Source organism: Lissotriton helveticus, chromosome 7, assembly GCF_964261635.1.
Source record: "Lissotriton helveticus chromosome 7, aLisHel1.1, whole genome shotgun sequence".
Lineage (NCBI taxonomy): Eukaryota > Metazoa > Chordata > Amphibia > Caudata > Salamandridae > Lissotriton > Lissotriton helveticus.
Genome location: NC_136068.1, coordinates 1,477,590,504 through 1,477,612,813, shown reverse-complemented (window position 1 = coordinate 1,477,612,813; position 22,310 = coordinate 1,477,590,504). Strand labels below are relative to the sequence as shown.

General features: G+C 46.3%; 1 long non-coding RNA gene across 1 annotated transcript in view; it reads right to left on the bottom strand.

The window, feature by feature from the left end:
• LOC144770396 (uncharacterized) overlaps positions 1-22,310 on the bottom strand; it is a 157,345-nt gene that overhangs the window by 652 nt on the left and 134,383 nt on the right. The gene's annotated exons all lie outside the window — the stretch shown is intronic.

Genomic DNA, 22,310 nt, shown 5'->3' with positions numbered 1-22,310 from the left:
ATCAAATGAGCGTGACCGTCCTTCATGAGTGATTTTGCAAAGGCATGGATGAAGAATCCCATATTGAATATTAAGCTGTCTCATCTGAGGGAGTAGAGCAAGAAATTCTTCACGACGAGCATTAGTTGCGTTGGAGACATCCTGGGTTATGGCCTGATGTCTTAAAAACTAGATCCCTTTGGGAATTCTACGTTGCACTCACCGCTTTTTACTTGTTGCACAAGTTACTTACCTTCGGTAACGATATATCTGTAAAAAACAGTAGTTAGTGTTGGATTCCTTACCTTAGAATATCCCCAGACGTCAGACTGGATCCGGAAATTTTTGAGTAGCAGTACCTTTGCGCGTCGGTAGGCGTCGTCCGTGGCTTCGCGTCCGTCGTCTGCGCCGTGATGACGTCGTCGGAGTACTTAGATGCCGCCCTCGCGCGCTGACGTCAGTTCTTATATATAGCTTTTCCGTGCCAGAAACGCAGAGCCATGATAAAAACCGACACTGGTGCCATGAAATTAGGGCCCTCAAAGGAATGATCTTAACCCTAGATATCGGTTCGCAGAACGGGGAGGATGGGTGGAGCGGTAAGGAATCTAACACTAACTACTGTTTCTTACAGATATATCGTTAACGAAGGTAAGTAACTTGTGCATCTGAAAGAAACAGGTTAGTGTTAGATTCCTCACCTTAGAAAAGGTTTCAAGTTCTAGTAAATAAAACAGAACACAAAATGTCGTACGAGAATTGTGCCCTTCATACAACCCACTCACCTACAAGCTCTCTGAAACCTACCCCGTAGGTAGCTTATAGAGGAACTACCGCCGTCGTAATCAACGGTTTCCAGGTCAAATACAGATTACAGCTTCGGGATAAAGTGCTTCTGAAACATGATATAAACGTGCAATGTAAAACTCGTGCTTTTTAATGCAGAGTAGAAAATGAGATCTCTTTTTAAAAATCCGATGGGCCATTTACCTTAAAATGAAATGTCCACCCTCAAATTAGTCTACGAAGCGCCTCACCATGAATATATCGTCTTTTGATGTGACGATAGAACAACCAGCATTTCAGGAGAAAGATATCGACAGGCCTATTCAAGCCTTTCCCAATCGATCCTGCGTATATACTAACACCCTTACTGGTCTAAAACATTTTTATGACGTTGGGGGGAGATTCAAAAACCCATCTTACGTCTAATACATGTCATTAGTGCCCCGCGGTTGTGGAGAAATTAGACAACCCAACAGAGTGGTCCCCTAAGGATTCTAACTATAATGTAGGAAAAGCCTCTACTACCATGCTTACTGGGATTTAAAAATCTCTGCGTCTACAATGTGTCTCTGTATCTTCTTCAACCACCCCATTGCTTGCCCTGTATTTATGTCAATCGTGATCGCGCCAAAACATGATCCGATAGACACAAAGACAGGACTATTTTACTTCCTGATGTCTGATTCCAAAAACGGCTGCCATCTTAGAATGATGCTGGTCTCAATACTCATGGCAGTATCTTATAACAAACCAGAAGAAAAGGGGAAACATCTATTCTCCCTACTAGTAGTCATTCCACAAATGTAACTAAATGTACAATGTGAGAAAATATGTATAATGAGATGTTAACCGAGCCTTGCTATATTTATAAATCATGACGGGCTCAAGAAAACTCGATCACCAAACCGTCCTCATTTTGATTAGACCAACTATTATCATATAAAACTGCCGGTATTAATAATCTTAACTACACCTACTTGTTCAGAATCTAATGAACACTATCTATTCTCAAACCTCTAAATGTAACCATTATTTCATGTTGATCTGCATATCCTAAGTTCCATACATCTGAGCATCCACTAATCCAGTACTCAATACCCTATTCCAATCATCTTTCCCTTTCCTCTCTCGTATTTAAGCTAGGCCTGGGCGGTAAATTCCGTTCCGCTCGCGGAATTTGGGTAACTTCGCGTTCCGCAGAAAACATGAAATTGCCCAAAATTCTGCGTTCCGCAACTTCGCAAAATTTTTTGCTTGTTCGTGTGCTCATATGCGTGTTCGCGAGATATTTCCCCCGAGCACGTAAAGATCGATTGCAAACAGTAAAAAAGCATCGCAAACAAGTGTTCGCGGAGATTTTTTACCATTTCGTGGAGATTTGCGTAACGCGATTACGCAAATTCCGCCCACCACCTAATTTAAGCCTTGTCGAATTGTGTTAAAAATGGATATATACCATTGTTCTCTCGCTTTTCGTTTTTGCTTCTAGATTGCCTCTTCTTTTGTTCATATATACTTTTTCGAGTATAAACCACACAAATTCAACTTCTGTATGGTCGCATTCATTAAAATGCTAAACCAAAGGGGCATTTAGTTTCTTTGTCTTGATGGCTGATTTGTGTTCAGCTAGGCGCACCCTTAATTCACGGCCTGTTTTGCCAATGTATGCCAAACCGCAAGGACAACGCAGCATATAGATTAAATTTTTACTGCAGCAGTTGTTGAGGGTATGAGCTTTTATTGTCCTGCCATTGTGTGTTATTTCTTTGGCTACCAAACACTGTCTGCACATCTGACAATTACTGCACCGCACGTTGCCCATAGCGGTTGTGTTCTCCAGTGTTCTTTGGCTCAATTTTTGTTCGTCTCTATAAGTGTGGACTAGCTGGCTACGTAGATTTATATTTTTCTTGAAAGCAAACAACGGCTTTTCCAATTTCACCTCTTCTTGGTCATTCAAAATGTTCCAATGTTTACTAACCACATTTTTAATCCTATTGCTAAAATTATAAAATTGGCTGACAAACACTACTCTTGTTTGAACCTTCTCTTTTTTGGATTTATTCAACATGGCATCACAATCAAAAAATCTAGCTCTTTTAAAAGAGTGGGATATAAATTTTCCTCAGGTCAGACCTGACTCAAAAAGAACAGTAGAGGGGCATACCTTCTTTGCTCGGCCGGACTTTTGCCACACAACGGTTGAGCGGAAATGGAGGCTACGCCAGCTTATTACTCCATTTCAATGGGTGGGTTGCGATGCCTTTTTGCTTTTCCCTGCACAGCTCAAGGTTATATATAAGGGCAGGGTTCAAATGTTCTTCTCCGAGATAAAAGCCCAAGAGTTTCTTACGGAAGTATCTGAATCACGTGGGGTGAGGGCCTTGGCCAACGCAGTAGAAAGGGAAAATGGGGATGCAGGGAAGGATTGATATGTTCTCTTGGATGATAAAAGCGTTTCCCCAACTGATAAATGGATAAATGTTTAAACGTTTAAATGCTTAGGTAATCTAGCTTGGTTAGATACCAATCGGATAACAATTGGGCCACAGGTTTAGGGGGCAAAGTAAAATGAAGCTATGTTGCTCATCATTGAATTGATCTTTTTCACAAAAACTGTTGGGCAGGGGTTGGGGCTCATCTTTATTTGATAGCATGAGTCAATGATGTCTGTTTTGGGGGTTTGAAGAATTTGATGTGGTTTGATTTTTAGGGGCCACTGGGGGGTGGGGGGGGAGAGATCTGGCGCTGCTGGGGGAGTCTTCTTGGCCACACTTAGGTCATGTCTGACCTAAGTGCCTGTAAGGGAGGTTGGGCTGGAGGTTGGGGGGGGAGGGTCTCAGCACAGGTCAAGGAATTTCAAATGGTGAGGCTAATAAAGGGGCAGCAGAATTGGATACAAAATGGTTTGCCCAGGTTATTCAAGGAGGCATACACAATGAGCACGAATGGAAAAGCAGGTTGTAAGAGATTAATTGTACAAAAGGTTTTATTGGAAGGAACAAAGAAAGCTGAAGATATGAGTGCGGATTCTGACAGTGAACATCTGTGGGCTCAATGATCAGAATAAGAGGAATAAGGTAGCATTTTGGATGAAATCTTTACGGGTAGACTTCCTTTGTGTCCAAGAAACACATATAGAGGGCAGTAGAGCTAATATAAAGGAACAGCTCGGGTTTAAACTGCTGGCACATACCACACAAGGCACTCGAACTCGTGGGATGACAATCCCTACTCGGAGGAGGGACGTCAGGGTCCTCAGAAAGTCTGGAGACTAATGGGGCTGGTGGGTAATGATTGAATGCTTGCTCAATAATTTTAAATTTACACTATGCTCGCTGTATGGCTCAACATGTGACGAACCGGAACTTCTAGAAACCTTAGATACTAGCCTGGCAATATGGCCTGCACCGATAAATATTTGCGGGGACTTTAATATCAATGGTTTGGGCATACATTGGGTCTGCCAGGAAGCATGTATTCCGGGAAAAAAAGAAAGGTTGGCTATGCCTTATCTAACTTAGTCAGTAACAACGGCCTGACTGACCTATGGTCATGTCTGAAACCCTCAGAGCCAGGCAATACATTCTTCTCAGCCCCGCATAAGGCAGTCTCCCGGCTTCATTATTTTTTTTTCTCAAACAACTTATCACTAATTCCAGCATAGCGAGGCACCCTTGCATCATGTCGCATCACAATCCGCTAATTTTTACCGTTAATTTTATTATGAGAGAAGGAAAGTGTGGCATGGACTTTTGAACGGAGGCTGCTATATGATCCGAATTATGTCGAATTTATGAAAGGGTGGATTAAGGAATTTTGGGATTTTAATCTGGGGAGTACTAGTCTTAGAATTATTTGAGATACTTTTAAGGCGGGGAGAGAGGAGAAACATTAAGTTACAGCTTAAGTCGTCAAAAGAACGAACGACTTTGGGCACAGGCAGTTCAGGAGGAGCTAAATAAACTTGAAGAAGCCTTAGATACTGCTATTGGCACTGGAGAGGTGATTGATGGTATACTATTTCAACTGGCTATAAAGAAGGCTGAGGCGGGAGAACCTATTGCTAAGAGGGCAGCAGAGGTATATTTGTCCAAGAAAGAGCACTGCTATGAATTTAACGAGCGGGTGGGACACACTCTTGCTGTAAGGGCTAAGTAAAAAATGGCAGCCGGGGAGATCACTGAAGTCTATGATGTCAACAGAAAGCTGATAACTGATGCATTGGGTATTCGGGAAACCTTCAGCTTATTTTATCAGCATTTATATAGTAGAGGACCAACAGTGGCGGTTGCGGACATTCACACATTTCTAGATAATGTAGATATACAGAAGGTAGACATTTTGGACAGGGAAGAACTTGAGAAGGTGTTCTCAAAGGAGGAGCTATGGGACGCTGTGAAAGATCTGCCCTCTGGGAAAGCAGTTGGTCCGGATCAGATTCCGCTGGAATTTTACAAGATCTTCAAAGATTCTATCGTTCCAGAATTTTTAGAAGTCCTGCTGTCAGCCCAAAATGGTGAGTCGGTTCCTGAATCTTGGGCGGGAGCCGACGTTGTTGTTTTTGTGAAGAAAGACAAGCCAGCTAGAGAGCCGGGCTCATATCGGCCTATCACCTTATTGAACAGTGTCGTAAAAATCTTCTCCAAAATCTTGGCAGGACAATTAAATGGGATCTTAAAAATGACTATTCACCCTTGTCAACACAAGTTTATACAGTGCCGGGGAACCACACAACATGTGCGTTGGGTGATCACTCTCTTTGATACAATGGAGATCTCAGGAGATTCTATGGCGGCTCTGCTATTTAATGCTGAGAAGGCATTGGATAGGGTCTCCTGGGATTTCCTGTAGGAATCAATGAGATGGTTAGGGCTGGGTGAAGGGTTTATTAAATCTATACAAACAATGTATATGGCACCTACCGCTCGCTTAAGGTTAAATGGAAATTATAATCTTCCTTTCAATATACAAAGAGGGACACGACAGGGGTGCCCGTCTTCACCACTACTATTTGCTATTTATATGGACCCTCTAATAAGGCTATTTGAGTCCAGCATGGGAATTTGCCCAGTTGTGAGTCAGGGGGTTGAATCTAAAATCCTCGCCTATGCTGATGATGTGGCTATTCTCACCACAGACCCACTTATGGCATTGAATGTGGTTGAGTCTACTGCATTAGAGTTTGGTATACATAGTGGATATGCACTTAACAGATCTAAAACTCAAACAATAAAGAATCGGTTTGTTGATTCTCATGTCACGGAATCAGCAATATATTTAGGCACACGGGTTACCTCTGACTTGGATAAGCTGGTTGCTAAAAATATTGAACCTGTATTTCGGAAGGCGAGGCTGGACTTTGATAGGCTAAATAATCTTCATCTTTCTTTGGTTGGACGCTGTAATATCACAAAGATGATGTTTTTACCAAAGATTCTTTATTTGTTTAGGGCAATCCCTTTGGAATTTCAAAAATCTAGCTTACTTTGGAGGGTTTAGTCAATCGGTTTATTTGGGCACATGGGAAAACCAGGAGGGCCTTATGATTTATGTCATTACCACGGGAAAAGGGGGGCTTCGCAGTAACTGATTTTCATAGCTAATACTGGGCAGCCGCACTACAATATATGGGGACTTTAGTAGAGTCATGCTGCGGGGATGTGGAAGGGGAAACTGAGCTCCCAGATGTCTACAAATTACAATTAGGTGAAGATGCCGAGAACTGTTTCTGGAAATTTATAGAGCCCAGCTATTACAAAAGGACGAAATTTAAGACCTTGCTAGCGGCCTTTAAGATATGGGAGGCCTTAAAAAAGAAGCTAGGCCTGGGGAGATTTTGTCACTACACGGTGCTTTATAAAAATCCCTCCCGTACCGAAATGTTTTCAGATGAGACCATGGCAGGATGGGCTATAAAGGGTGTTCGAAAGGATTGGGACTTAATTTGAATTGAAAGGTTCTGCCAATTTAGAGCTATTCAGATGGGAGTTCGGGTTGGAAAGGGGTCATTTTTTTAAAATATTTGCAGCTGAGCAGTTCTTTTGGTAAGAAAATTGGGGGCCTAGTGGGTTTAATACCAATGCAATTATTGCTATTATGTTACGCAATGCTAGGGGATCTATTAAGCTATTATATGCAGAATTGATTAGCTTGAAACCGGATGACCTAAGCAAGCATGGGACTAAATGGGCAGAACGTGTGGGGGCTGCTCCAAACGCACTTATAAAATCTTTAGAGATAGCCCAGACTGCTTTGTGCTCTGCCGGGCTTCAGGCGCAACATTATAGAACCGCCTTTTCTTTATACTACACTCTGGCTAAAATAGGACAGTGGGGTGGACTATCAGGGACCTCATGTCCTAGATGCGGGGGAACCGATGTGGATTTAGTGCATATGTTCGCATCTTGCCCTTGCCTACAAGGGCTCCTGGAAGCAATTAGGGAATTTTTAGATTACTCACTTGGCCTAAAAATGACGCTAACCTCTGAATTAATTTTGTTAGGACTTAGCAGTATAAGGCCAAACGAGATAGTTTCCTAATTTCTCTTTATCGCTATGGTGGTTTTGAGGATTAATATTGCTTCTGCATGGCTGGATCCTACCCACCGACCTTTCAGCAATGGCTGGCCCGACTACTCTCTATATATACTCTAGAGAGGGCGATTTATGAAAGAAGGGGAAGAAAGCAAAACTGCTGGGACAGAACATCTGGGCCCCTATAATAAGATGGAAAGAATCAGAATGATCAGAAAATCATCATGGGGGTAACCTAATATGTGGCTGTTATAAACTGCTCAAGTATAATTGAATTATGTGGAAGGTGATTTATGGTATATTCTTTGCTGCCATAATTGGTTATATTCTGCGTTTTCTGTTTTTTTTGGTTGCTTGTCTCTTGTAATATCGCCTAAGTATTTTTCTGGTCTCATGAATTGCTGTTTTTTTTTTCTTCAAAACCTTGCATTTCTGCTGTCCTGCTTATGTTGTTAATGCTACTGTGTTGAGACCCAGGGAGAAAATTGTAAAATTTCAATAAAAATATAATAAATAAATAAATAAATAAATAAGTTTCCTCCGGTAACCTCTGTCCTTCAATTTGGTTTTTAGTACGTCTGAATGAGCAAAAAAGTCTTCTAAATCCATACAATTCCTCCTCAAACAGAGGAATTCGCTAAAGGGAATATTATCTTTTTGAAATTTGGGGTGGAAGCTGGAATAGTGGAGCAAGGTGTTTTTTGCCATGGGTTTAGTAAATAATTCCACCGCCAATCTTCTCCCTTCTGCTTTTATAGTAATATCCAGATAATCAACCCTTTCTTTGCTATAATGAGCCGTAAATGTGCAGCCTAATAAACATCAGAACTGAATATGCAGTAAAGAATTTCCACCATACATGAAAGAAATGCATTAGAAACATGAGAAACAACAACAAAGCTTGTTTAGAAACTGTTTTAATGCTCAGAAAACAGTAGAAATTCTCATAAAATACCCAGTCTAAAAAGACTGAACAGCTAACCTGTAGCTGCATAGCAGTAAACTGACCCCCAGCTTCCCATCATGCCTCAGGGGAGACAGTTAGGTCAGTTGTTCTTTGCGGAGACTGAATAAACCATGGAACATAGGCTAATAATATCTCCAAACAAATAGCAATCCTTTGCCCCGGGGAGGCGGGAGGGTTGCTTATGACTTTGATGAGGATTCCCCTGGAAGAGAACTAGGATTACAGGTAAGTAACTAATCCTTCTCTTCCAGGGAAACCTCATCAATAGTCATAAGCATTAGAATAGAATAGCGAGCCTCACCTCATCTCCCTGCGGGCAAAGGAAAATACATGAAAAAACATGCTAAGAACGCTCGGGCAAAAAACCCAAGGTAGGATAGAGCCCGATCCAAACAGATGCCCCAAAGAGGCCTGGCCTACTTGAGCATCAGCCCTGGAATCAGATTCTAGGCAGTAGAGCCTCGTAAAGGTATGAACTGAGTTCCAGGTCGCAGCCTTGCAAATTTCAGACATAGATACATCATACAAGAAAGCCACTGTGGCCGCTTTCCCCCTGGTGGAATGCGCTTTGGGAGGTAAAGGTAAGGGCCTTTTCATCAGCTGGTAAGCCAAGGTGATACAGGATACAATCCATCTAGAAATGGATCTTTTCGCTGCAGGAAACCCTGTTCTCATGGCGCCATAGTTGACAAATAACTGGTCTGTCTTTCTTATACCTTTATTACCACTAAGGTAAAACTGAAGTACCCTCTTGAGGTCTAGAGAGTGAAGAGCCTGCTCAGCTGGGGATGGACTGATTGACACCACCTTAGGGAGAAAAGAAGGATGGGCCCTCAGCACTACTCTGTTGTGATGGAACACAGTGTAAGGCTCATTGGTGCACAGTGCCTGGATCTCGCCGACTCTGCGAGCCGATGTAATGGCAACCAGAAAGGCGGCCTTCCAGGATAAATGTTGCAGGGAAGCCCGATGTATTGGTTCAAACGGGGGACCCATCAGTTTGGACAATACCAAATTAGGCTCCCAAGGAGGAGATGGGCTTCGAACAGGGGGGTAAACTTTCTTTAACACCTGCAAGAAGTCCTTAACCACTTGCATCTGGAAAAAAGAAGGCTGCGTAGGAGACTTCCTATAGGCCGTAATGGCAGACAAATGCACTCTGATGGAAGCATACTTAAGACCAGATCTTGCTAAGTGTAGGAGGTAAGGGAGAATAACATCCTCCTGGCCCTTGTCGGATCCAGGTGACGTTCCCTACACCAAAGAAAAAACCTCTTCCACTTAAACGCGTAAGACGTCCTTGTGGAGGGCCTTTTGGCTTCTTTCAAAATATGCATACAATTAGGAGGCAGATTCAAATGTCCGTATTGGAGGACCTCAGGAGTCATGCTGTTAAGTTCAGGGAGGGAAGGTTGGGATGAAGAATCCTCCCCCCCATCTTGGACAGAAGGTCCGGCCTGCAGGGCAACCTCCTGTGTGGAAGTACCGACAGATGAAGAAGGTCCGGGTACCACCACTGCCGTGGCCAATCCGGAGCTACCAGGATCATGGTCATGTCTGATCTGAGGAGCTTGGACACCACCTTCGGGATCAGGGACAGAGGAGGAAAAGCATAAGCAAAGGTCCTTGACCAGTCCATCAAAAGTGCATTCCTTCGTGTCCCTGGACGATGGAATCTGGACACGAAGGCGTGGCATTTTGTGTTTACGTCATCTGCTAAAAGGTCTATTTCCGGACTACCCCACTGATGGAAGAGGTCTGCCACCACCTCGCTGTGCAGCACCCAGTCTGGCTGGTCTTCGAAGTGCCTGCTGAGTGCGTCTGCTTTGATGTTTAGCTCGCCTGGCAGGTGCACCGCTACTACTGTGAGGTTCCGGGCAAGAAGACATTGCCAGATCGCCTGTGACTCAAGGGAGAGGTGACACGACCGGGTTCCGCCCTGCTTGTTCAGGTAGAACATGGTCGGCGTGTTGTCTGTCTGGACCAGCACCGAATCCGAGTCTATGGCAGGCAGAAAAGCTTTCAGAGCCAGAGGGACCGCTCGAAGCTCCAGCATGTTTATGTGGTAGGACTGCTCCTTGGTCGACCACCGTCCCTGTATCTGGAAGCACCCCATGTGCGCCCCCCAGCCTTGGAGAGACGTGTCCGTCACTATGGACTGCACAGGGAGGGGCTGATAAAAAGGAACTCCCACCATCAGATTGCGCTGTTGAGTCCACCATGAGATGGAGGATTTCGCCGCCTGAGAGAGAGATATTCGATCCTCCAATTGACCTGTAGCCTGGTCCCACTGGTCCTCTAGAGATTGTTGCAAGGGACGCATCCGCAGCCTGGCGTGGGGGATGAGGAAAATGCACGAAGCCATGGATCCTAGCAGAGATGCCACCTTCTGGACCGTCGGGCGCTGTACCTGGAGCAGAAGCTTGCATTTCTGTCGCATTGAGGACAGTCTCTTCTCCGAAGGATAGGCTCTTCCCACGCTTGTGTCCAGAATGGAGCCAAGATAGTGGATGCTCTGAGTGGGAGTCTGCACTGACTTTTCCTTGTTGACATGGAGGCCAAGCTTGTGCAGATGCCGTAGACAGGTCTGAAAGTCGTGACTCACTTGCTGCGGAGAGGGACCTTTCAGCAGCCAGTCGTCCAGATATGGGTAGACGAAGAGACCTTTTTTGTGCAGAAAAGCTGCTACCACCACCAGGCACTTGGTGAAGACTCTCGGCACTGACTTGAGGCCGAAGGGCAGAACCTTGTATTGGTAGTGTTTGTGGCCGACTACAAACCTCAGGTACTTGCGGTGGTGTTTTGCAATGGCGATGTGGAAGTACGCATCTTGGAGGTCCACCGAACACATCCAATCGCCGACTTGAAGATGTGGACATATTTGGTGAAGGGCCAACATGCAAAACTTCTCCTTGATTATTAACTTGTTTAGAAGGCGAAGGTCCAGAATAGGTCGAAACTTGCCCTCCTGATCTTTTTTGGGGACAAGAAAGTACCTGGAGTAAACTCCTCTTCCTCTTTGCGAGGGCGGAACCTCTTCTATCGCCTGCTTTTGAAGAAGAGATCTCACCTCTTTTCGAAGCAAAGGAAACTGATGAGGTCGTGACTTTTTCGGCGGAATGTCCTGTGGACGCGCACGGAAACGAAGTGCGTATCCATTCCTTAATATATTCAGCACCCAACGATCTTTTGTGATGCTGACCCACTCTGCTAAATGTTGAGATACGCTTCCTCCCACTGGAGTGGGTAACTGTGGCAGAGGAAGACACTGTTCATGATTTGCCACCTCTCGTCGTGGCAGAGGACTGCTGTTGACCACCTCTACCTCGGTTAGACTTCCCTCCTCGAAACTGAGGTTTGTTCTGGGTCTTGCCTTGGCACCACTGAGGGGTTTGAACCCTCTGCTGAGGCCCCTTGCGTTGGTTAGATTTGTAGCGTCGCTTGAATTCTTTCTTCTTCTCTAGACCAACCGCTTTGACAGTGTCTAACTCTGTTTTCATCCTTGTCATCTCTTCTTCTGCGTGAGCACCGAAGAGAGAAGAGCCAGAGAAAGGGAGGCTAAGAATCCTCTGCTGGGCATCAGGTTTCAGGCCTGTGAGTCTTAACCAGGCCGACCTCCTGGCGCATACTCCATGCACGTAGGAATGTGCGGAGAGCACCGCACCAACAGCCGCCGAACTAATCACCTGATTAGCCACCAGGGAACCCTCCGTGACAATCTCATCGAAATCCTTTTGATCCTCTTTGGGGAGCTTGGTTTTAAAACGTTCCAAAGAGTCCCAGAGCGCTCTGTCATAACGGCCAAGCAACGCAGCCGCGCTGGAAACCTTAAGAGAGGAAGCAGCAGATGTACAGGCTCTACGACCCCATGAGTCTTGGGATCTGCTCTCTTTGTTAGGCGGCACAGAAGAGGAAGCTGACACCGGATGAGTCTTTTTGACAGCCGCCACAATCACGGAGTCTGCAGGTGGATCCGTTCTGACAAAGACCGGATCCGATGAAGCCGGTTTGTACTTTTTTAGAAGACGCACCGGCACTGCTTTTATGGTTGCTGGCGTTAGAAAAGTGTCCATGGCGGGGTCCAAGATCCCCGGGACTAACGGAAGCAGAGTTCGAGATGCCGTTTTCTGGTGGAGTGTCTCGAAAATCACCGTAGTCGTGACTTGCGGGACTGACATCTCGATATTGAGTTTCTTGGCACCTCTCTGCAGGACATCATGGTAGGTGTTGATGTCATCTATGGGAGAGACCCTGGAAATTGGGCTGTCCGATAGTGTGGGGGAGTAATCCCTCCTGGAGGAGCGGGTAGATGGTGTTCTTCTCCTCCGCCGATGTTCCTTGCGTCTCCGCTCCTGCGACCTTCCGACGCGTTTCTCCCGTCTCGGAGAACGCGATCTCACGTCCCTTCTCTCAGGAGATTTGCGCCTGGGGGACTTTCCCTGTCTGCCTCTTCAACCAGTCTCTGAAGCGGTGATCGATGCACAGAGCTGGCATACTCCTGCATGCGTTTTGTGGCGCCAGAGTCCCGCCAGTGGCTCAAAGGCATTTGCCATCTCGGGGACAATCTAGCAGCCGTCTGGGCCTCCTTGGATCTTGAGGGAGACCTTCTGGGGCGAGCAGCCACTTCCGGAGAGGCAGATTTGCTTCTGGCAGAGTGAGAAGACGAGTGGCGTGAGGCTGACTCCGTTACTAGCACCACTAAACCATCCCTCGACGTCGAGCGTGCTCTCGACAGCGATGTGTGCGGTCGATGGTCCTGCCGTCTGCTCGACGTCGAAGGCGGCTCGACGGCGACCTGCGGCAAGCTGGAGAATGCTCTCTTGAACGGCGTCTGTCCGTCGACGACGAACGCCTCCTGGACCTCGAAGGCTTCTGAGCAGGCTGTGGAGGGGTTCTTCTATCCCTCGACGCCGAGCGTCGTCGAGACGATGCTGGAGACCCACGTCTTGACGCCGATTGCCGCTGAGGTGGAGACGGCGGAGGGGTCCGTGCACTCAACGCCAATCGCTGTTGGGACTGCGATGATCAAAGAGAGCCTGCCCTCGACGTCGAGCGTCCTGCCGACGCCGAGACTTTACTCCTCGACGCCGATCGTCGTCGAGATGACGACAGCGGAGGGGTCCTGTTCCTCGACGCCGATTGTCGCCAGGTTGACGACGGCGGAGGGGTGATACTCCTCGACGCTGATCGTCGCCGGGTTGACGACGGCGGAGGGTCTCTGGTCCTCGTCGCCGATCGTCGCCGAGTTGACGACGGCGGAGGGTCCCTGGTCCTCGACGCCGATCGTCGCCGGGTTGACGACGGCGGAGGTTCTCTGGTCCTTGACGCTGATTGCCGCTGGGTTGACGACAGCGGAGGAGACTTGTCTGTCGACGCCGATCGTTGGCGAGTTGACGACGGCGGAGGATGCCGGATCTGCGACGTCGACGACGTACCTTTTTTCAACGGCGAGCCCGCCGTCGACGGTGTTTTCTTCGATTAATGTCTCTCCTGAAGGTCTTTTCTCAGCGCCGAGCCCGACGCTGAGGTAGAGGGACGTGAGGACTTGTGCCTAGAAGCAGGGGCGGTGGGTGACATTTGAAAGTGGTGCGGCGCAAAGTGATTTGCATACAGCACCGCAGCGAGCGAGCGAGTCCGAACCCCAAAAGTGGGATTTGGGGGGATAACCCCCCCAAAGAAAATTTTGAAGAAAAATCGTGCATTTTCAAGCAAATTTGAGAAAGCAGGAAGGTTAATAAAGCACCTCTGAGAAGTGTGAAATGACTGCTTGGGCATTAGTATTCCTCCTGCTTCACACCTCATACCACCAATGATTCAGTCCATATGGCACATTGTTTGGTACATATCTCAATGAAAGCCCTGGTTCACTGAAATAAGCACCATTCTTACACTTAAGAGACAAACCCATTTCCGGGTCTCCAAAGTAGAGACGTTAAGGCAATTTGTAACCCTGGTGAAATCCAGGATAACAATTTCAACTGCTTCTGTTATGTTTCTGTATAGACATTTTATGTGTAATTGTATATAAATGTAGCTAATAGTTAGAAATGCTAGATAACTCCAAAAACCTCAATTGGACACTGGTAACCAGCTCCATGATGTACCTGAAATGAACAGGAATGCTGCTCAGAACCTTCCAGAACTTGTAAACAATCAACTTCCAATGAGGAGGGGGACTTTAGTAGTTGTCTTTGGAAAAGTCGAAAAAACACTCCAATGACACTGGAGGAGTTTCCACGATTCTGCATCACGAACTGGTGCGTCCTTATGGAACACCAAACCCTAATAATACTTTAAAGTTCATAAAATAGAAAAGGAATTTCCCATGATCACTTGCACAAGCACCCACACCAGCTAGCCAGGATATTTTAACCTGTATAATTATTTTTACAAAAATACAAACTGTTTGCACGAGGTACTAAGAAGTAGCTGTTTTAATGGAAAAAGGTTCAATTGATCACACAAAGCAGAGAAAGGGGGAAACCACGTAGGCTACCTTCATTTTGGGAAAGATCTTACTTCATTCAAACAGTAAAGGAGAACAGTTTCTATTCCTTAACGTGCACACTGCCTACTCACATTTGTTTGAAATGCCTAGACAGCAAAGGAGAAACTGTGAACACATTAACACTGCGCTGTGCGGGTCCTGCCTAAGAAATTCAGCACATCAATGGAAATAGTTTGGCAACTAAATTAAAACTTTTTGGGGGCATACTCTGGGATATTCAACTCGGGAAAGGCCGTCATATATGGGGAGGTGGGAGGGAGGAGCAGCTGGGAAGCGGGAGGCGGGAGGAAGGGGCAGCGAATGGTCAGTCAGGGGGGCGGGGCTGCAGGGGACGCAGTTGAGGGGAACGGGAGTGGCGAGGGACACAGAACCGGGCACAGAATCAGGGGCACACAAGGGGAAACAGAAGGCAAAACAATGGGGCGCAGGGAAAGGGGGCACACAAGGGGAAACAGAAGGCAAAATGGGCACAGAATCAGGCACAGAGGGGAACAGAAGGAACAGAAGGCAGAGGGCAAAAGGGCAACAACAGGAAAAACTGGCACAGCAACGAGGAGGCAGTGGGGGACAGAGGCAAGAGCACTAACCAGCAGCAGCAGGGCAGCACAGGCGGAGCTGTGTGGTGGGGGAGTGACCTACCTGGCAAGGAGACCATTCATACGATTGCTAAAATAATAATGGCGCAACGGGCGGCATTTATGACGGCTTGTCTTTCCTTCAAGGCGCTGCATTGTAAGAGCCCTAAGTTCATCAACGACATGGTCACAAAGCATGTCCCTAGGCGCAACTTACGATCAGCCCACCTACATCTACTGACCATACCAGCCATCAAACTCAAGCAGCAGGGAGGCTGTAGGTTCTCCTACCTTGCCCCCAAACTTTGGTACTCTCTCCAGCTGACAATTAGGAGCTGTGACAACCTTTTGTGCTTTAGAATGGCCTTGAAAACATGATTGTTTAAGCAAGCCTACTAATAGTCCGTACGCAACGCTATTACATAGGATTAGCGCCATGAAACCGTTGGTGACCGTGTGCTTTATAAGCTTTTGTTAACATAACATAACATAACATAACATAACTCTTATTCTTGGCAGGGTCTTCTTGTTTCTTGATGTAATCTAAAGTCCTGGGGTTTTAGGTGTAGTAGTTATACCCCAAAACATCATTGTTCTCTTTGTGTAAGGGTCTCTGAACCCAGTCCAAACCAGTCCAAACCAGTCCTGTTCTGCCTAGTGCAGCATAACCACAGGGGGCGAGTTAGCATTGTGAAAAGGAAGGCAAAGCCTATTCAGATGCAAGCGAAACTCCTCCCACCACTCTAAACGCGGACCAGTTCTATTCAGCCCTGCGATAAGTCACCCAGGCAAGGCAGGAAACAGATCAACCCCCCCAGTGACTGTCTAGAATGAATGTACTTCCCAGCCCCTGTCACTCAAACACCAGCTTCTAAATACACAAACAGTCGGAGGCACACAGAATAGTAAGGTAAGAAAATGCCCACTTTATAAAAGGGGCATTTTCCAACACAGAATTTAAAAACAACATTCACCAAAAGGTGTGTTAATAAATTCTGAGTTCAGAGAGCCTAAACTCCATTTTCCTATTTTGTCCCTACAAATATATTTTCAATAGTGAAAAACAAAATACACATTATTTCACTATCAGGACATGTTACACAGACCATTACATGTCCTACCTTTCACATACACTGCACCGTGCCCATGGTGGTTACCTGGTGCCTACCTTAGGGGTGCCTTACATGTAAGGAAAGGGAAGGTTTGGGCCTGGCAAGTGGGTGCACTTGCCAGGACAACATGGCAGTTTACAACTGCACATGCAGACACTACAGTGGTAGGTCTGAGACACATTTAAAGGGCTACTCATGTGGGTGGCACAACCAGTGTTGCAAGATCCTAGCCTGGCAGTTCAGGCTGGACTGTTTCCATTGGGAGCACGGTCAAGACTGATTTGCATATGGCTGGGTTTAAACTGGTATGGCATAGGGAACAAAAAACAACGGATTTCGGCCCAGATCTTTGTACTGGGGTGAATATTTGACATTGTTCAACATTCTGTCCATCAAGTCCATTAGTAGGATCCGACTTATAGACCCAGACACACAGTGTGCACTTTACAAGGGACTTACCAGTAAATCAAATAGACCAGTCATGGATAACCAATCAATATCATAAATTATACAGGCAGCATATGTCATTTAGCACTGATCAGCAGTGGTAAAGTGCCCAGAATCCTTTAGCCAACGAAACAAGGACAGACAAATAGGAGGCAAAACGTTTGGGGATGACCCTACAGAATGGGCCAGTTTCAACACTCTATATTTATGGCCTCAGTATTTTTTCCGCAATGTTTTTGTATCGCAATATTTTTTACCTTGAAATTTTGGTACAGAATCTGTTAGAACAGTTTACTATACGGACCCTGTTACTCGCTTAAGTTCGCCCCAATTAGCAACCAAACACATTTGAATGCGAGAAGAAATGTTCTTCCTTCCTTGAAGATGCTTCAATTAGTTCGGCCTACATACGAGAAAACGTAAACAAGTGTCCTGCCGAGTGATTCACAGAAGTGCATATAATCATCAGCGTAAGAGATCGCCAGCTTCCTTCAAATGATATCACCAAGCTGTCTTGGATACATATTTACCTCGAGTGAGTTATATAGCTATGACCAGAGGCACGACGTTTCAAGCATTTATTCTCTGGTCCAATTATAAAACATGATGGATGACTTTCCCATCATCTGTAATTTGTTTTTTTGTTTAGGACACGCCGCAATAAAAGAAGATAACATCTAATTTCCCAGCTGTCCCTGTTTAAAAAGATCCAGACCACCGACATATAATGAGCATGCTTGAAAGAACAATACAGGAAATCAAGACTAATGTGTCTGGGATTGCAGACACTGGAGTGAATTTATTATGAAAGCCAGTAATTCCAAAGATTGTGATCACGCCGTTTTGCATACTCATTATAATACACAGGCATATGGGCTCCAGAGGGCAGAGGCCCGTGATTACACTCTCGCAGTCACTCAAAGTGCGCGGCAGCTTCTCACACTGATGCTGATGGAGATGCCAGCTCCTTTCTCTCCATTGCTCAGTAATGTTTTAAGAAAGTTTATCTAAAGAACACTCCATGCATCCAGAACCCCTTCCCCTCCCCCCTGCAAACCATCCATCTTTTCGCACATTAGTAATTGTGATGCTTTTCATGAAATGTAATGCAGCAGTCGACAGTAATGTGGACAAACTTACTCAAAAAGTTAGCTTTCAATTACCAATATTTGATTCACAAAATATCGCGACTGTCACCGAGACAAAGGCACTGACTACAAACTGTGAGTGGTACAGTATTTAGGAGAGATTATGATCAATTACCAATATTTGATTCACAAAATATCACAACTGTCACCGAGACAAAGGCAATGAGTTTCAATGACAAGCTAAAGCTTCTCTAGATGAGGCCAACTGCCCCTCGGCACCTCCCCCATCAAAGATTATGCGAACCAGACTCAGAAGGATGAAAGGCTGAGTCGGCCCGTACTTGGTGTGTTCATGCATCCATTGGCTACTTCATTGCAAATTACCTTGCTACGGTACAGGGCCCCATCGTCACAGGGTTGCCCCAGTGTTCCTCTATGTGCAGTGTCACCCGTACCACCAGCTGAGCTACAGTCCTCTTCTATCCCACAGAGGGTGAAGGGGCGTGATCTAGAGGGTTTCTGTGGATGTATTTTATTGGGTGGAATCTAATACGGCTAGCTCCGCGAGGACCCGCTTCTTCAAGAAGGAGCTATCCACGCTACTAAATCAATCCCCGAGTCATCTATTCTTATAAGGATGTAACGGACCCCTAACAACGTCCGCAGAACCGCCAACTCTCTCCCCACATCTGCTGCCATGGCAGCAGGCAACCCTGCACTGGGGACCATAGCGCCCAAGACTTCCCAGCGCTACGAGGGAGATGCTGGCGCTTTACACAACACCAATAATAAAAACACATCAGAGTTTATAAAGCCAGATTTCTATATGAACACATCAAATACATATTTTTTAAATGTACATTTCCATGTTGCCCGGGATAGCGGAGCACCCACACACCTACGCCAGCTTCTCTCTGCCCCCCCCCCCCCTTACCCCCAGGTGGGCCCCATAAGCCCCCTAGCCCCGCCCTTTTGATATTTACATAGCTTGGGTGACACGTTAGCCCCAGGGCTCCGCACCACCATCACCCGTCACCTTAAGTTAAGAGTTCAGTCAGTGTAATTAAAACCACGAGGTCGGGAGCAGGGGCCTATTTGCCAACAGTTTCCTCTGGCTGCATCATGCACACAAGAATTAAAACTTGAAAGAGAACACGGGGAAAGCGCTGGGTCTCTACCGGGCGACGAGCAGCATGTTTCACATCGTGTTCCACATCTGAAGGTGCTGAGAGGGCCTCTGTTGCTCACAGCGTGCCCGGCCTTCACCCAGCTCGTTGACTGCAGTCTGGAACACTTCTTGCACGTGACGGTCACGGGAAGACAGTTTGAAAGTGCCCCACTAGTTTCACGCATGGGCCGGCATTGGCCAAGGGAAGTTTCTATGCCAGGGTCTCCGGGGCTCTCGCCGGGGTCTGCTTGCTTCTCCTCTCTGCCCGGGGTCGCGCCACTCTGCCCCCACCCACGCGCGGCATCCAATAATGGATGTTACGTGGTGGACCAGCCAATCCTGGCGCTGCATGCAGCACCAGGATTGGCTAGGGGGGCACATTTGCTGCTCGCCCTGGGCAGCTGTTGAAAACCCGGCCGGCTGAATCCGCACCCCCGGCCCCGTCTCTAGGCCTGAAGTGTTTTGAATCTGGCATCGACGCATGCGTGGGCAAGTCTCAGCCCGGCACACTCGTGCGCACAGTGCTGGCCTGCTGCAGACTGTCACTCAAGCAGCTGCAGCAGGCCAGCAGCCCCGCCCACCCCCTGCGCACTCCGGCCGAGATCCGTGTCACTCCCGCGCTGCGTTTTACCAGCCCGTTCTGTATGCCTCAAGTGTTTATGTTTTGATGGCATAGGCGAATTAGTGCAGCTATATTTATTAAGCTTAGCAATGCCACCACGGTGCGTCCAGGGCTTAGTGGGGCTACGCCCCTACGCCCCAATGGACGCACCGCTGCTGCCTAGAAGTGGATCTAGGCCTCTTGGATCCCTTCTTCACAGGGGACCTACCTTTAGATTTTCCTGCCAGACCATAAAGGCGAATCATCGCCCTTTCCTTCAAAGTTCTGTAAGGGTAAGTAAGGGTCTGGCAAAAAGGACAGGTCTTGGATCATGATCCTCAGGAAGACAGAGAATACAGACCTCATGAGAGTCTGACTTGGCCTTCTTTTTCCCACAAGAAGGGCAAGGGTCAAAAAGAGAAGGCATTTTAAAAGCAAAAAATGCCCAAACCTGTCAAAAAAAGACAGCTACTGACTTCTAAAGTCAAAAGACGTCGAAGTAAGGAATAAGAGTTGTGAAAAAGAATGAATTTTCTGACAGAAATCAGAAAAGAAGTGGAGCTGTGTTGCCAGGATCCTTCTAGAAGGAGCCGGAAAAAACAACTGACCTAACTGTCTCCCCTGAGGCATGATGGGAAGCTGGGGGTCAGGATTGCCTTAAAGGCACAGTGTCAGTTTACTGCTATGCAGCTACAGGTTAGCTGTTCAGTCTTTTTAGACTGGGTATTTGCAATGCAGCCTGGGAGCTTTCTATGCTTCCAGTGTTTTATGAGAATTTCCACTGTTTTCTGAGCATTAAAACAGTTTCTAAACAAGCTTTGTTGTTGTTTCTCATGTGTCTAATGCATTTCTTTCATGTATGGTGGAAATTCTTTACTGCATATTCAGCTCTGATGTTTATTAGGCTGCAATTGCTTATTTTAATATATATATATATATATATATATATATGTTTATATATATATGGTTATATATATGTGGGGCACATATAATTTAGTGTTTCCGGGGTCCCGCGCATGGGCGGGAATATTCTAATGCTTATGACTATTGATGAGGATCCCCTGGAAGAGAAATAGGCGAAACAGGCTGTGAATTAAGGGTGCGCCTAGCTGAACACAAATCAGCCATCAAGACAAAGAAACTAAATGCCCCTTTGGTTTCGCATTTTAATGAATGCGGCCATACAGAAGTTGAATTTATGTGGTTTATACTAGAAACGGTATATATGAACAAAAGAGGAGGCAACCTAGAAGAAAAGCGAGAGAACAATGGTATATATCCATTTTTAACACAATTCGACAAGGCTTAAATACGAGAGAGGAATGGGAAAGATGATTGAAATAGGGTATTGAGTACTGGATTAGTGGATGCTCAGCTGTATGGAACTTAGGATATGTAGATCAACATGAAATAATGGTTACATTTAGAGGTTTGAGAATAGATATTGTTCATTAGATTCTGAACAAGTAGGTGTAGATAAGATTATTAATACAGGCAGTTTTATATGATAATGGTTGGTCTAATCGAAATGAAGTTATCGATGAACAAGTTACTTACCTTCGGTAATGCTTTTTCTGATGGATACAGTATCTGGCTGTGGATTCCTCACCTTGTGAATATCCCCTGCGTCAGCAACATTCGGAAAATTCTTTCGTAGCTCGTCACGCCGACGACGTCACAGAAGCACGGCATCACGCGCGGCTCCGCTCACGTCACTGAATCCATAAAAGGACCCCATCGGCGTGATGACATCAGTTCCGCCCTTTTTTCTGTGCCCTCGAGGCACACGGACGGATTGACAACAGTATATGTACACAGTACAAAATAATCAAGGTAACCCACCCAGTGTGAAGACAAGGCAGTAGAGCAAAAAGAAACAAGACATTGCCTTAAAAACAACATGCACAATAGCAATAGCAACTGTTAAGGTATATAAGGGTGGACAACAGGGAGGCAGGTGGGTCAGTGAGGAATCCACAGGCAGATACCGTATCCACCAGAAAAAGCGTTACCGAAGGTAAGTAAATTGTTATTCTGATGGATACATGTGCCAGTGGATTCCTCACCTTGTGAATAGATTCCCACAGCAATCCCACCCCCGTAGAAGGGTGTCCACCCTTCTATACCAAGAAGTCCTGAAGGACAGAACGAGCAAAGTGTCCGTCCATCCTCACCTCTGCATCTAAACAATAATGCTTTACGAAAGTGTGAAGGGAGGCCCAAGTTGCCGCCCTGCAAATGTCTTCCACAGGAACACCCCTAGACAAAGCAGATAGAGATGACGGTGCTCTAGTAGAATGAGCTCTCAAACCTTCTGGAAGTTCCTTACCGGCCAGGGAGTAGCAAATCTTGATACACAAGACAATCCATCTAGACAGCGTGCGCTTGTGCACCGCTCTGCCTTTCCTGCAGCCAACGAAACCCACGAAGAGTTGGTCATCAATTCGGAACTCTCTGGTTCTGTCAAGGTAGAAGCTCACCGCCCTTTTAGGGTCCAGACGGTGAAGTCTCTCCCCCTCCTTGGAAGGATGAGGGGGAGGAT